Raw genomic sequence first — 17,296 nt, forward strand, 5'->3', positions numbered from 1 at the left:
CCTTTCAAACATCTCAAAGTGGATGTCTCATAGACTTCTTAAGCCCGGCATGTTTAAAGTTGAACTCATTATCTTTCCTCCTATATCCCTTTCTAACTTACTGTCAAGGACAACACCATCCTCCCAATCCCTCAGTCTCATAACCTAGATGTCATTCTCAACTCCTCCCTACCTCTCATCCCGCCCCCCCATCCAATCTGTCACAAAGACCTGTCAATTTCACCCTTGCAAAATCTATGTAATATGTCTCCTTCTTTCCTCTGAAATTGTTACCACCCTGGTGCAGCCATTCATTACCTCACACCTGGATTATTCAGTAGCCTGCTGGCGGGTCAGCCTACTTCAAGGCTCTCTTCCCCTCTTCAATCTATCCTCCATTCAACTACTAAAGTGATTTTCCTAAAGTGCAGGTTTAATCATGTCACCTCTACCTCTCCACTCAAGAAACTCCACTGGCTCCCCATCACCTCCAGGATCAAATACAAAATCCTTTGCTTGGCATTCAAAGCCCAGCATAACCTAGCCAACCCCCACCTGCCACTCCCTACCACCATTTCAGTCTTCTTATACTTTACTCCCCACCATATATTCCTTGATCCAGTGACACTGATCCCGACTGTTTCATGAATATGACATTCTCTCAACTCTGGGCATTTTGTTCTGGTTTTCCCCATGCTTAGAATGTTCTCCCTCCTCAACTCTACCTACTGATTTCCCTGGCTTCCTTGAAATCTTAATTGAAGTCTCATCTTTCAAACTCTCTTAATTCTAGTGCCTTCCCTCTTTTAATTATTTATTATTTATCCTATACATAGCTTGTTTGTACATATTTGTTTGCTTGTTGTCTCCCCCATTAGATTGTAAGCTCCTTGAGGGCAGGGACTGTCTTTTGCCTTTTTTTTTGTATCCCTAGTGCTTAGCACAGTGCCTGGTACATAGTAGACACTTAATAATTCTTTATTGACTGACTATTCTCCATTTTATCAAATGTGATCCTTCACAAAAGTCCCAGTCTCAAGTTTCAGCGTGGCGTGTGAGTGAACCTGGGTTCTTGAAAGTTACGCTAGTGTTGCACAAGTGTTGGTAAGATATCCTATGCTAGAAAGGCTTTGAGTATAGTCCTGGGAGCTGACAGTATGTTTTCTGAGGACCAGAAGAGTTAGTCGTGAAGAAGCACAACACGAGTAGTCCAGACATATGGTGATGAGACTTTCTTGGCCATGGCAACACTGAAATGGGGGAGGAAATACCTCTTAGAACTGTAATACCTCCTTTTGCTCTACTGGAATAATGGCAGAATGGTGGAGAAGAGGACAGTGGGCATTAAGAATCACAGTTTTCAGATTCTCAGTGAACTTTGTCTGTTGGTACTCTACATGTAAGATCCTTGTCTAATGACCAATAAGTGAGGCTGTTGCTGAAGGAGGTGAATTGTATGACTCAATATTCTTGCTAAAAACAAAACCAGAGGAAAAAAGGAAGTTGCAGCTACATGGGAGGAATGCTTTTCACAGGGACTCTTTTGAGAGACAAAGAAAGGAGTAGGAAGAGTAAGTCTGATTATATGCCCCAAAGCTACAACGAAATATTATTTCATGGCACATTTGATCATCAAGTATTATGAAAAACATCTGCAAAAAGATCACCATGAAAATAATTGTACCTAATATACCAACATTAGTTACTCAGGACGAATTGATAGAGAAATTCTATGAAGAACCTGATAAGACTCTCCACATCAAGTCAATATTCAGTCTGATAATTCAGTGACAAATGCAAAGGTGAGAGAAGGTGAAGATGGGAAGTAAATATGGGCAAATACAGGTCAGAAGATAATGAGATGATGAAAAATGCTATCTACCTCCAGAGAAAGAACTGATGAAGTCTGAATGCAGATCAAAGCATGCTATTTTTCACCTTTAAATTTTTTTTTCCTTTTTTGATCTGTTTCTTCTTTCACAACATGACTATTATGGAAATATGTTTTACATGATTGAACATATATAATCCATATCGAATTGCTTACCCTCCTAGGGAGGGCATAGGTAAAAGAGGGAGGGAGAAAATTTGGAGCTCAAATTTTTTTTAAAAATCAATGTTAAAAATTATCTTATATATAATTGGGAAAAAATGAAATACTATTAAAAAAAAGAATGAGAGAAGCCAAAGACTTGTAGGTTCTATAAGAACCTCATGCCTCTATATCATGAAAACTTTCTTTAGGGAAAAAATTGATAGGTGCTGGATATGGCAAGCATCAAACATGATCACTAAGAATGAATCTGATGACATTTTAATGGACAAGAAAGGACTTGTTATGGACATGTTTGTCATTCCTAAGTCATCTGTCTGTGCACAGACCATTGACTTGGCAGAGATAAGATCAGAATTAATAATAAACAAGATAAGAAATAGTAATGAGAAAATCTATTAAGTTAATTTGAATTATTCAAATAAGCTATGAAGAGTAAAAAATGAAAAATAGACAACAGAAATGACATTGGCACCAACTATAATAATTTTATTCAGAAGCCAAACTAGTTTAAATTAATTGCCATAATAATAAGAAGATCAAAAGCCCAGAGAGCACATTAGTCAGCAAAATTGAACTTATCTCAGAGATGGTATTTGTAAAAAAGCACTTAGTACATTGTCTGGCGTGGCAGGTAGGTGGGGCAGTGGATAGAGTGCTGGCCTGATAGGAAAGCTCATCTTCACAAGTTCAAATTCGGTCTCAGACACTTACTAGCTGTATGACCTTAGGCAAATCACTTAATTCTGTTTACCTCAGCTTCCTCATCTGTAAGATGGCCTGGAGAAGGGCATGGCAAACCACTCCAATGTCTTTGCCAAGAAAACCCCAAATGGGGTCATGAAGAGTTGGATATGACTGAAATGACTAGACAACACAATGCCTGGCACATAGTTTGCTTTCACAAATCTGTTCAACTACCGTACTGTATAGGGATAGCATAAGAGGCTTTGTAAAAACAAACAAAAGCCACTTTGCTGAAAACTAGGTGAATGGCCTATATAAAGCATTTCTCTGATCTATCCATCTGGTGGCTTTATCAAAAAAGGATCCTATTTTTGTTGAAGCTGTGCTCTTACCAATCACTGCTTACTTTTAGAAATGTTCTCTAGTCATTTGCTATTTCTAAATGAATTTTGTATGGTAAGCTTCTGCTTAGCCCAACATCTTCAAGCCACAGAGTGGACTTTAGAGACAGGGACAGAGAGAGTATTTAGGAAACCAGGTACTAGTAGCATAAATAGAGGAGAAAAGGTTGGAGAGGTTGACCGGGGTCAGATTGTGGAGGGCTTGGAATGCCAGAGTAGGTATGGAAGTCAAAATTTATCTAGTAGATGGTGGGGAGTCCATAAAGATTCTGGAACAGAGGAATAACATGATTAGGACTGGGTTTTAGGAATATTCATCTGGCATAGCTTATCAGGGTGGATGGAAAGGGGCAATGCAATGCTATAGCCAGAGCATATTGGCTCTTGAGCTGATGGTTAAATTTTCAATGTGAGCATTTACTTCACAGAAACTGGCAAATGTAACAAATTGAGATTTGATTTATTGTTTTGTTGATTATCTAAACTTAAATTGATGGAGAAAATGTTAATAATTTGAATTAAAGTTAGAAGTGTGTCTTATGCACTTTTTTTTTTTGAGAACAGATTTTTCATTTACCAGCACACCCTTGGAAAGGAGTGAGACTCCAACTATCATTAGGCAGCAGAGTTGAGATTTGAGGACCCCTAGTTGGGATTGTATAGGGCCATGGCTCCATAAATATGTAGGTATCTCATTCCTCATGCCCAAATTGATGTCATTGAATCCTGAAAGAGAGTGAGAAAGGGGTTGGATCCAAGGAAATTAGCAAGCAGGATTCCCCCTGCCAGGCTGGAAAGTAGATAAGGGTTGTTTGGTTTTTTTTTCCCTTCCCTACCTCTCTCTCTGAATGTCTGACTTTCCTTGTAGTTGGTGGGTGACGTCATGCAACCCATGCCTGTACAAATGCAACATTCCTCCTCTCTTCCCCCAGCTACACTTCCTCAGGACATTTCTCCAGGATGATTGCTTCCCTGCTTTTCTCTCTTCTTATGGTAACTCTTTTCTATCCAAGTATACAATCCTCTGTTCCATTGCTTCAGTGCTGTGTTCTTTCTGAAGTTTGGATTTTAATAGGGAACTCTTGGAGATGCTGTGCTTTTATTTAAATGGATGACCCTCGAATGGTGAAATCTGTGGTACCACATAACTACTGAAGAAAGTTATGTGGCAAGATGACTTTCTGACACCCCTCAAATAATTTCACAAAGTCAGCAACTAACTGTGTATGCAGCAGGCCATAGAATGCAAGGACTGTTCATCTAATCCAGTCCTCTCAGTTTAAAGATGAGGAAACTGAGGCCCAGAGATTTGCTCCAGTTTGGTCAAGTTAGTAGCAATGCAGGGACTAGTTTTGCTGACTTCTAGCTCCACTGAGCCGTTATGGGGGGATGGGGATGAGGAAAGTGTGGCCATTAGAAATTTAGATCCTTAAAAGTAAGACCACGTAACTTTGTATTGAGAAGAATCTCTCCTCTAGAGCTAGTGATGCTTTAGTTTAGAAAAATGTGTAACAAAGGAGTGGGGGGAAGGCAGGAGTCTGTGAGCTGGCTGAGCTGGCGCTGTCAGGGGCCTCTGGTCTTTGTTTCCTCTGGGAGAGCCATTCACCAACAGTCAGGGATTGTCCTGGGACAAAGCCATTTGGGCCATTCAAAGCTGCTGAGAATGCTTGGCCAGGTTGCCAGGCAACTCCATGTACCCCTGTGGTGATCCCTGCATCCCATTCCCCACCCTAGCTCAGTGCTTCATGCCAAGAAATCTCTGCAAGTTCAATCCTTCAAAGCTTTCTATTTTCCTCTGACAGTTTTACAGGTTCTTTGGGTCCCATCCCAGCTGAGCCAGGTGAAGATGAGCGGCTAATTTTATTATGTATTTTCCCAAGGGGCAGGGCATCCATCGCCTCGTCCCCAGAGCTCACCAGTGCCAGAAATACTCCGAGAAGGGCCCCCAGTTGGAATTAGCATGCCTGTGGCTAATGGGAAGTTTTCATGGTATTTGGAATTCTTTGTTTTCCATGAGGATTAGAGGGTTAATTTATTCTGCACCTCAGTCCTGTGAGGTTTGTTGTGAGGATCAAATGGGATAAATTATGCCAAGTGCTTTGAAATCTTTAAAAATTGTATGTGTACTAGCTATTATTAATGTTAATAGGAGTAATAATAATAATAATGGTTTTGTGGGTCTGAAATTGATTATTTATAAACTTTCCCTTGCCTAGAATCATTTTCCATATTTATCTATGAGGTTTTCTCTCCTCTCCTCCTCTCCTCTCCTTCTCTTCTTCTCTTCTCCCTCTCCTCCTCCTCCTCCTCTCCTCTCTTCTGCCTTCCTCTCCCTCTCCTCTCTTCTTCTCCCTTCCCCCTTCCTCACCCTCTCCTCTTCTTCCTTGCCTCTCCTTCTCTCATCCCTCTGCCTCTCTTCTCCTCTTCTCTTACACACCATGTTAAAGTTCTAAGGGACTTTGGAATCAGAACTTTAGAACGTTGAAGCTGGAAAACACTTTAAAAATTATAGAATCATGGAATGTTAGAGCTGTAAGGAGCTATATAAGATCATCTATAGTACAAATCTCTTATTTTACAGATATGGAAACTGAGAACTCAAGAGCTTAAATTGGAGTTAAGGTAGAGTATAGGTTGTGACTTGGTGTCAAAAAACAAAAAGAACAAATAGCTGTGCCATTTATAAACTATGATCTTAGCCAAGTTCCTTTCCTTCTTTATGCTTCCATTTCTTCATCTGGAATATGAAAAGGTTGGACAAGGTGATTTTTAAGGTCCCCTAATGTTTTGTGATTCAGTAGAATCAGTTCTTCAAAGTCACATAGACAAGTGGCATAGCCCTGTAAGATTTCAGCCTGTGTCTTCTTTGTTCAAGTAGAGGGTTCTTTCCACTATACCAAGGATTCACAGAGATTGGGTAAGTCATGGAAGTTAAATGATAGAGACGTATGTGTCATAGTAGAGAAAAGCACTCAATAGAAAGTTAGAAGATTTGGGCTTAGTTCCAGCATGGTCAGTTGCTACTTGCATGATCTTGGGTAAGTGCCTTAGACTTTCTGAACCTCACTTTCCTCCTTTGTAAAATGAGGGGTTCAGACTAAAGCAAGGATTCTTAACCTAGGGGTCCATAAACTTGTGGTTTTAATATATTTTTATGACTATTTAAATATAGTTGGTTTCCTTTGTTATCCCACATACTTTATTTTATGCATTTAAAAAAACATTATTCTGAGAAGCAGTCCATGGGCTCCAACCAGACTGCCAAAGGGATCCACAATACAAAAATGATTTTTTAAAAATCTGTTAGATCTCAAAAGACCTTTCAACCCTAAAGTCTTCTGATGCTAAGATTTTTTAATATTAAATTTTATTTTATTTTCAGCCCTACATTCTTTCATTCCCACTTTCTCACTACCACCACTAACTGAGAAAGCAAACAATAAATAAATAAATGAATAAAATCCCTGATCCCTCTTACAAACATGTATAGTCAAATAAAAACAAATTCCTACATTATCCATACTAAAAAAAAAACATCTCAATCTATACTTTGACTCCATCACCTCTCTGTGAGGAAGTCGATAGCATTCCTCTGGAATGGTGGTTAGTTATTTCATTGATAGGAGTTACTAAGTCTTTCAGAGATGATTATCTTTTTGTTGTTATTGTAAACATTATTCTCCTGGTTCTCCTGGCTTCACTCTACATCAGTTCCTGTAAGTCTTCGCAAACTTTCTCTAAAACTATCCCCTTCATCATTTCTCACAACACATCACTTTTATTTAATGTAATTTGTTTAGTTGTTCCCCAATTGATGGGCACCCTCTCAAGCTTCTATTTCTTTGCCACTGCAAAAAGAATTGCTATAAATGTTTTTACATGTCTCTTTTTCTTCTTTATGTCTCTTTTTCCTCTTTCTTTGATCTCTTTGGGTTATAGACCTAGCAGTGGTATCACTGGGTCAAAGGGTAGTTTGGTTGATCCTAAGATACTAGAATTTACTGCTCAATCAGGTACATTCAGAAGATTCTACGATAGCTTGTGTGGCCTTGAACATTTGGGGGAAGTCCAAATAAGATGACTCCTCTAATATTAATAAAAACCAATCTCTTCTGTTTCTATAGCGCTTTCTTAGACAATTTTCTGAAAGAAATTGTTCATATTTTTATAGAAAAATTTCTAGGATGTTAGTAATCCTGAGATATTTGCATTGTGATCTATGCTTCATGCTTTCTCACTTGGTTCTATGCATTTTCCAATAGCTTGGATAATTCAATGTGGATTTTGTTTTTGTTTTTTTAACCTATATCAAGTTGCTTTTTTTTAATTGTCTACCATTTATTTTCCTCTATAGTAAGTCTCTTTTTTGCTTCTGGAGACTTTTAGTGTTTTGTAACCTCATTTTCCATACTGATCATTTTCTCCATTAGTTCCTTTCATTCTTTCAATTCTTCCTTAATTTCCTTGTCTTTCTGAAAACTTCTCTAAGATCTTCTTTTATTTGGTCTTGTGGTTTGTTTAGCATTACCAAATATTGATTATTTTCTTTGGCTATGACATTTATCCACCTAAAGCCATCTCTCAATATATAATCTGACTTGGCTTCTTTTTCAATCTCTATTTGTTCCTAGTACATAAAGCTATTCAGTTGTTTCACATTTTTAAAAATTGCTTTATCATTCATATCATTTCTCATCTTTTATTGTGGTTAGTTTTTGTTTTCCTGTGTATTTTTAAACTATATTTCTTTTCTTTGTAGTAATTTCTGTGTGTATGTGTGTGTTTGTGTGTTGTGTATTTTGGTGGGTGTATTGAAAACCTGGCTCTTGTCAATTTGCTCAATTCTTCATCTTGAATCAGTCTCTCCAGGATTCTGTAGCATTTTCTTTTCTTTTCTTTTTTTTTTTTTTTAAAGCAATTGGGGTTAAGAAACTTGCCCAAGGTTACACAGCCAGTTTTTGTGTGTGGGTGTTAAGTGTCTGAGGCCAGAACTGATCCCGGATCCTCCGGACTCTGGGCCAGCTCTCTTACTCACTGCACCACCCTAGCCACCCCTCTTTTTTCTTTTAAATTAATATTATATTTTTTCCCCAATTGCATGCAAAAACAATTTTTATCATTCATTTTTAAAAGATTTGAGTTCCAAATTCTTTCCCTCCCTCCCTTCCTTCACTCTCCCTTCCCTGAGGCAGCAAGCAATTTGATACAGGTTTCTCTAGCATTTTCAAATCACTCCTTTGTCGGTTATCTTATTTGTACCTCATAACAACACTGTAAAGGGATGCAGGGTAGGGTTCATTTATCCCCATTTTAGAGGTGAGGAAGTTGAGACCCAGAGAAATGAAATGACCTGCTCAAGGTGACACAGCTAGTAAAGGGTAGAGAAAAACATGGGAAGAAGTGAAGTAAGCGCATGTAGAGCAATATATACAATAATTATAGTAGATGAAAAGGCCATATGAGCTCAGACTGATTTTTGTCCAGGGGAACATGTGAAGAAACATTTCCTTTAAGTAGAGGAATGAGGCAGGCAAGATAAGGTAACAAATGTTTTTAAGCACTTATTTTTTCCTCCACTTAATAGTATTTTATTTTTTCCAATTACACATAAAGATAGTTTTCAACATTCATTTTTATTAGATTTTGAGTTCCAAATTTTTCTCCCTCTCCCCTCCACCCAAAGCCGGCAAGTAATCTGATATAGGCTATACATGTACAATCATATTAAATATATTTCTACATTAGTCATGTTGTGAAAGAAGAATCAGAACAAAAGGGGAAAACCACAAGAATGATAAAAACAACAAAAGAGAAAGTAGTCTGCTTCCCTCTGCATTCAGATTCCATGGTTCTTTTTCTGGCTGTGGATGGCATTTTCCATCAGGAGTCTTTTGGAGTTGTCTTAGATCATTATATTGCTGAGAAGAGCCAAGTCTATCAAAGTTGTTCACTTCACAGTGTGGCTGTTGCTGTGTACAGTGTTTTCCTGGCTCCGTTCATTCAGTACCTGTTTTGTGTTAGGCACTTTTCTAAGCAAGGGAAGACAAAAACCAAGCAAAAACAGACAGTCCCTGGCCTCAAGAAGCTTATATTCTAATGAGGGAAGACAACACATAAAAGGGAGCTGATGGGGAAGAACATGGGATACCCAAGTGGAGATATGGGGGCAGAGCCCCTAAAGACGGAAGTAAAACCAAGAAGGGAGTGAAGCATGGTCAAAATGGAGGCCCTGAAAGGTGGGGCTTCCAGATAATCAAGGTAAAAAGCAAAAGGCATCAATGGGAAAGAGAGCTGGCACATGTGGAAAGATTTTGCTGGGAAATTAAGCCAAGCTGATGTGAACCGGGTCTCCAAAATGGAGGCCTTGAAAGTGATTTCACCAATGGAATGAGAAGGGATGGCATGGTGGAGGGATATTGGTGGGTGTATCTCTTCCAGACATCCAGGTGCTGAGGAACTGGGGAGTTGAACTTTACATACACTGTCAGATAAAGGTCCTTTTATCAGTAGGGTATTTTTTAAACTTTTTTTTTTCCTAAGGAGGTTTCACCTTGAGGTGGGGTTGAATTAAGAGCTAGTGTGTGAGTAGAAGGAGGTAGGAAAATGTAGAGACAGATTTGGGGAATAACTAATATGAAAAACAAAAGACATCAATTAAACAATTAAACAACCTCCCTTAGGGACTGTGTTTAAAATGTAAACAAGACTGGAAACTTTCAGTGCCTATTCTCTCTTCTTTTCCCCTCATCCCTTCCCCTCACCTACCCACCCCCAGTTCCTCAGTGCATACATATTAGCTCCCAGCTGCCTGGAGTGTGAACTGTGATCCTCAGTAGGGTTCCTGGCTCCCTGAGACAGAGAAACAGGCAATTTGGCAAACTGGTTCTATCTAGCAGTGCTGGGCATTCAGAATGTGCTCAGTGAACACTTGGTTGGCTATAGGTATAACAGCTAAGCCTTTTATTTTATTTTACTTTATTTTGTTTTTGGAGGGTGAGGCAGGTGGGCCTTACCTCACCCTATTAGGAAATCTGTCATTCCTGTTATGCAGGTGGTATTCTGAAAAGATCCTGGAAGGCAGGAGACCCGGACTCTAGTTCCACTGCCATCATTAACTCATTGTGTGATCTGAGAAAAACCATTTCACTTCTCTGGGGCCTCAGTTTTCTCATGTATAAAATGGGGATGATAGTTTCTGGCTCATTGACCTATATTTGCACTTCTGTTGAATTTCTGGGCATAAGTATATTTGGGGGTATGAAGGAATTAGTTTTTTCAAGATCTAGCTCACATCTCAACTTCCCAAATTCAGAAACATTTGGGAAATAAGGTACAGAGCTGAGAGGGACTTTATAGATCAACTCATTCAATCATCTCATTTAGCATATAAGAGAACTGAGGCTTGAGCACCTGCCCAAAGTCATGCATGTAGTAAACATCAGAACCAGGATTGGAAGCCACAGTTTCTAATTGTGAATCCAGGGCTGTTTGTATGATTGTACACAGATGGTGCACTAGGCCATGGCAAAAATACGAAGATTAGGTAAGACAGGACCCGTTTCATCAAGGAGTTCAGTTTTGTAATGGGGTACAGAATCAGAGAGTTGGAAGGAGACTCAGAGGCAACCAATTCAAGAATCCCCTCTGGCTCATCCACAGCAAGCTTTCAATCAGTTCTTCCTCTTCCTTTCCTCTCATTTTCTTCTTGGTTAGTCAGTAGATAGAGTGCCAGGCCTGGAGTCAGGAAATTGTTTTGGTTTTGAGTCATTTCAGTGATGTCTGTCTTTTCAAGACCCTATTTGGAATGTTCTTGGCAAAGATACTAGAGTGGTTTGCCATTTTCTTCTCCAACTCATTTTACAGATTAGGAAACTGAGGCAAATGGGGTTGTGTGACTTGCCCAGGGTCACACAACTAGTAAATGTGTAAGGCTGGATTTTCCAGTCCCAGCACTCCATCCATTGCACCACCTAGCTGCCCTGGAGACAGGAAAACCATAGATCAAGTTGAGATTTAGATCCGTTTGCCTCTGTTTCCTCAACTGTACAGTAGAGATAATAATAGCACATACCTCAATCAATAAACATTTATTAAGCTCCTACTACATGCCAGGCACTGTGATAAGTACTGGGGATGTAAAAAGAGGCAAGAGATAGTCCTCCCTGCCCTCAGAGGGCTTATCATCCACTGGAGGAGAGGATTGTGAGGGTCAAATGAGATCTTGGTAAAGTACTTAGCTCAGTGCCTGAAAGGTAGTAAGAACTATGTAAAATGCTATAGTTGTTGTTATTTTTTATTATCTCCCTGTAGTCTGCCTTCCACCCTCATTATTCAGCGGAAACTGCTTTCTTCTCAGTTAACGGATGGTCTTTCTGTAGCCAAGTCTCTAATTGTCCTTTCTTAATTGTCACCCTTCTGGATGTCTTTGCAGCCTTGCACTTTGCTGATCATTCTCTTCTCTCCAGGTTTTCGTGTGTCTCTCTCTCCTGGTTCTTCTCCTCCAGGTCTGACTGCTCCTTCTCAGTCTCCTTTAATGGATGTGCCTTCAGGTCACCTCCACTAACCAGGTGTCCTAGGCTTTCTCTTCTCCCTCTCCACCACTTCATTTGTTGATTTAATCAGCTCCTATGGATTCAATGATCATCTGTCTGCTGCTGATGGGGCAGCTAGCTGGTGCAGCGGATAGAATGTTGGGCCTGGAGTACAGAAGATTCCATCTCCCTGAATTCAAATCTGGCCTCAGACACTTACTAGCTATGTGACCCTGGGCAAGTCACTTCACCCTATTTGCCTCAGTTTCCTCATCTGTAAAATGAACTGGAGAAGAAAATGGCAAACCACTCTAGTATCTTTGCCAAGAAAACCCGAAGTGGGGTCATGAAGAGTCAAACATGACTGAAAGTAACACAATAACAAAAAATTGCAGATGATTCTCAGATCTGTTTAACTCTTAACTTCTCTCTTGACCTCTAGTCTCATATTCTTGTCTACCCACTGGATATCACAAACTAGATGTCAAACTCAACATGACTAAAAATGACCTTATTATCTTCACTTCCTACCCTTCTCCTCTTCTGAACTTGACAAATATTGTTGAGTACTATACTCCTGGGGCTACCCCTGCTCAAGTCCTTGACTCTTTACATACAATAAATTGCCAAGTCTACCTTCTCTCAAACATGTCCCCTTCTCTCCTTTGGCACCACCACCACCCTGGTTCAGGCTCCCATCACCTTGATGGGGGGATGGCAATAGGTTATACAAGAACTCTGATCAAGATCAATGACCAGAATCCCTGCGATTTAGTCTGGAAAGAATTCAGTAGGCACAAGCAAACTTGGAGTCAGGATTGTAAAAGTTTATTGTTACACTTTATAGCAGGCAGGGGTTCTTAGGGAACCTGCAAATTTATTGTTGCGCTGTACAGTGGGAAAGAGTTCTTAGGAAACCTGCAAACTTAAAGAAGTCACAGGTATAGTTTTAAGGAGTCAAGACAGTCAGTTATGTCTAATTATGCTAACTAGGTGAGTAAGGGTGGGATTAGAGAGGAGTTAAGGAGTGGTCAGTGCTTAAAGGAACATGCACTTTTAATGTCAACTTCGAAAGCATATTGCCCATAATTGACTGGGAAATAGCCCAAGGTGGGGCTACCTGGAGATGTGGTTTTAGGCTTGAAACATCACTAAGTCAGCTAGCAGTCAAGGCTAACTGAGAAGTGCCTAGTCTGCCACTCATCAGTGTCATGTTTGACAAGATGGATGTTGGGAACCAAGGCTAACGGAGACTCAGTATGTTTATAATTGGCTAAGGTGAGACTCAGTATGTGTATAATTGGCTAAGGCGTTAACCTTTTCAGGATTCATAGATGCAGCTGGCCATTATTCTAAGGGGAGATAACATTTGCCTAAGCTAAAATGTTTATAGATGGTTTAGTGAAGGATTCATAGGTGTAGCTTGTTATTGTTCCAAGCAGAAATAAACAGTTCATGGGTTGTTGCTGGGCAGAGTGCTGGCAGGGGAAAGGGCAGAGTTAATGCTCTGAGGCTGGGGGGGTGGGGTGGGGTGGGGTGGGAATCTGATTTTACAGACTGGTTTTACAAATTGATTTTACAAACTAATGTTACCAACATAGACACTCCAAGCACCCCATCAACCTCATGCTTCGACTATCTCAGTAACCTTTTGGTCGACTTTCCTGCCTCAAATCTCTCCTCACTCCAGTCCATTCTCCACAAAGGTAGCAAAGTGATCTTCCTAAAGCAAAGGTCTGACCATGTCACCCTCCTGCTCAGTCAACTCCTGTGCTTCCCTATCACCTCCAGAATCAACATTAAATCCTTTCTTTGTCTTTTAAAACCCTTCACAACCTGGATCCTTTTGCCTTTTCAGTCTTCGTACACCTTACTCCCCTTTACCTACTCTGTGATCCAGTGGTGCTGGCCTCCTTGCAGGAAACACTTCCTTCTGGGAAACCTCTCTGACTCCACGCATCTTTATTGATTATCCCTCATACTTTGAATGCTCATTCTTCTCATCTCCATCTCCAGGCTTCCATGGGTTTTTTTTCCCCCTAAGTCTCATCTAAAATCCCACTTTCTGCAAAAAGTATTTCTTAATCCCTTTTAATGTTCATGCCTTCCAGGGGTGTGCTGGTGAATGTTAAACAGCTAGCTGGGCAGGGGGGTGGTATGACACACTTTACGCATAATATGCATTATTAACATTTTCTTCATCACTTTATTAGGTTCAGACAATCAACAAGACAATAAATCAAGTCCTGAATTGTAGTGTTTGCCAGTTTCCAGTGGGCAAATGCTCACAATGGAAATTTAACAACTGGCCTTTCTGAGCTCCCCCTCCTTCCTGAGATTGCTCCCAACTTATCCTGTCTGTCTGAATGTCATCTCCCCCACTACCTTGTAAATGCCTTGTGGGTATTTGCCTTTCTTTGTATCACCAGAGTTTAGCACAATGTTAGCCTGGGATACATAGACACTTACCCATGGTAGGTGAGGAGGAGAGACAAAACCTGGAGGCCTGTGTCTTCCTGAGGACACCATTACCTCCCTGACCTAGGGGACCTTTCCTTTCCCTTGAAATTTTGTACTATCTATATTCTCAAGCTTTTCTGAGGGGATTGAACAGTAGGATGTAATATGGGGGCCGCTTTGTGAGGCGAGAGAGGGACAGGCAGATCACAAAAGAAGAAAGGGAGATGTCTTCTGAACCTCAAGTACAGGGCTATGCCTTTTGGATGAAATCCTGAGGATTTTTTTACTTCCCTGGAAGCTTTACTTTCCCAAGCTGCTAATTTTTGGGGTGGGATGGGCATAGAGTGAGCTTAGGTTTTGGGTGTACCTGGAAGAATGGAAAAAACATCTTACCTATGAACCTGTCCATAGTCACAGGGTCAGGGGCCTCTGCTCTGTAAGTCTGTATTTCAGAAATCTGACTGAAAGAATTTTGGATCCCAAGTCAGGAGACCCGAGTTCTAGTCCTTACTCTTATACTAACTTTGAGTGTTTCTTTTGCTACCTATTTCAAACCAGTTTCTTTTTTTAATCAATCAAAATTAATTTTTAAAATAAAAGCTACATGTCAAAAAGAAATGAATAATAAGAGGTGTTAATTATACTCATTTATGAAAACAACTTCCCATTTATGCTTTATTAGCAAATAACTAATACAGATTTTCTTATTCTTTGCTGTCCCACCTATTAGCCCTGTCCAAGAAATTGTCATTGATTACTTTGATTTAGGGAAATTTTCAGCTAGTTTCAAATCAACTTAACTGCATCTCTGTCTAGTTCACATTCCTGCATCTTTGCTATAAGGATGACGTAAAAGACTTTGTCAAATGTTTGAGTGGTCTCTCTATATTATATATACAGTCTTCCTTTGCTGTACCAGTCCAGCTGCCTAGTCTGAAAGGAAAATGTGGTTAGTCTGGTATAACCTGTTCTTGATAAAACTGTGCCGATTCTCAGTGATTACTGCTTTCCTTTCTAGAGGTTGACAAATCACCCCTTTAATAATATGTTTTAGAATTTTGCCAAGATTGAAGTTGTGCTTACCCACAGATTCCAGGCTCCATTCTCTTCTTTTTTATGAAAATCAGAACAATATTTGCCACTCTTAAGTCCTGAAGCATCTCTCCTATTCTGCAGGATCTTTCAAAGTTCAGTAGCAGTCCCTTAGTATTCCCATCCACAAATTCTTTCAGCACCCTGTCATTTGGGGCCTGATGGCTTGAACTCACCAAGGGCAATTAGATGTTCTCTTATTATTTCCTTAATTACCTTGGCCTTCAACTCCCTATTTGCTGATTTTGTTTTATCCTCTCCATTCCAAAGATGTTTCATCCTGGCAGAGAGAAGAGAAGAAAGACAGAAAGAAAGGAAAAGAGCTGTCATCCATCATCAGCCCATCTTCCCTAAGCAGCATTTCCATCCCTTCTTTTGGTGTCTTAGCATTCTTTGTCAGACTCAGCTCATCCTGAGTTTGGGCCTTTTCATTTTTTTTTTCTGTCTGTCCCACAGGTCCTGCTTAGGATAACTTCTTGATGAATTGTAAATTTGACAGGTTGGTCATCTGCCACTGTGCTCAGAATCACAGAACTATCAGAGCTAGAAGGGAGCTTAGAGACCATTGAGTTTAACCCCCTTATGTTACAGATAGAGAAACTGAGATCCCAAGAAGTAAAGTGAGTCACCCACGGTTAGGACTTTGAACCCAAATCTCATTCCAAGTTCAGTTCTCTTTCACTACCCACTGACCAGCTCACTAGCCATCTGACAGATGGGCAAAATGCTGTGACAAATAAGGATCTAGGTCTTCAGATATCATAGTTAAAGCTTATTGGGCAGCAGGACAAATCTTACTGGACATGACTGGGACTACAGGAGGTTGTGGGTGAACTCAGAGATTCAGCCACTGCCAGACACATGACAGTGATCAACAGCTGGATGTGCCATCAGTAGAGAGTTAGAGTATTTTTTCCAGGGAGTCTGGCAGCATATTGATAGAGGCACATGGGCAACAGGTATTAAAACCAGACCTCATAGGCAAGAATCTGCTTCTTAAAAGTAAATTTTCTATCATTAGATGTCTTCAAGCAGAGGTTAGAGTTTATGTAGATAGGATTTATGCTTCATTCAATTCAATGACAAACATTTATTAACCATCTCTTATGTGTAAGTTACAAAATTGGGAATATTAAACATAGCGTAAAATATCACAATATCTAGCTTCAATAAATTTATAACCTAATGTGTCTATAGGGGAGATATGAAATGTACACAAATAAATGATATAGATTAGGATGTAATTAAATACAAAGAAGAAGTCTTAGCAAAGGATTATAAGAAATGTGAGGAGGAAGGAAAAAATTACAATTACTGAGAGGTTTAGGGAAGGAAAGAAATGGTCTGGGAAAGTTTCTTGGAAGAGGTAGCATCCAAATTCAACCTTAAAAAGGAAGGAATTTGAATGGTCAGAGAGAGAGGATGTGGATGACTCGGAAGGTCCATTCCAGACCTTGGGGGAATGATTTAAGCAAAGATTGTGACAATGGGAGTGCACTGGACAGAGGACAGGCTACTTGAGCTGGATGGACCATATGGTCCAGGAAGGGGTATAGTATGAGATAGGGTTAGTAAATTGAAGCCAGATCATGGCAGAATCATAGGATTTAGAGCCAGAAGGGACTTTAGAGATCCGGTCTCCACATTTTTACAGATGAGTAAACTGAGACCCAGAGAATTAAAGTGGCTTGTTCAAGGTTCTATAGAGCTGAGATCCAAACCTAGGTCCTTTGCTAACAAATCTGGTGCTTTGTTCCCTGCGGTCTGGGCTACCTCTCTCAAATGCTAGGCTAAGGACTTTATACATTATTCAGTAGGCCGTGGGAACTGCTGAAGGCTTTTGAGGAAAATGAGTGATGCGATTAGAGCAGTTGATTAGGAAAACTCTTAAGCCTTAGTGGGAAGGTTGGATTGGAGTCTGAGAGAAGAATGCAATCAATACTTAGACTTGGTTGTACTAAATGACTTATATGATCCCATTTAAGATTCTGCAATAGGGGAGAGGCAAGGCCCAACTGCTGGAAAAGATTTATTATTTTTAACTCAGAGAAACTGAGCAGTGACTTGGGCATAGGAAGGATGAGATTCAGGAT

The 17,296-nt window shown here is 40.0% G+C and overlaps 1 protein-coding gene across 1 annotated transcript in view; it reads left to right on the forward strand.

Annotated features, from left to right (window-relative positions):
- The window catches only part of LOC138173632 (HHIP-like protein 1), a 103,217-nt gene that overhangs the window by 62,361 nt on the left and 23,560 nt on the right, over positions 1–17,296 (forward strand). The window lies entirely within an intron of this gene.

This window comes from Petaurus breviceps, unplaced genomic scaffold, assembly GCF_028583685.1.
Source record: "Petaurus breviceps papuanus isolate PSGF00001 unplaced genomic scaffold, PetGlider_PUasm1.0 63, whole genome shotgun sequence".
Lineage (NCBI taxonomy): Eukaryota > Metazoa > Chordata > Mammalia > Diprotodontia > Petauridae > Petaurus > Petaurus breviceps.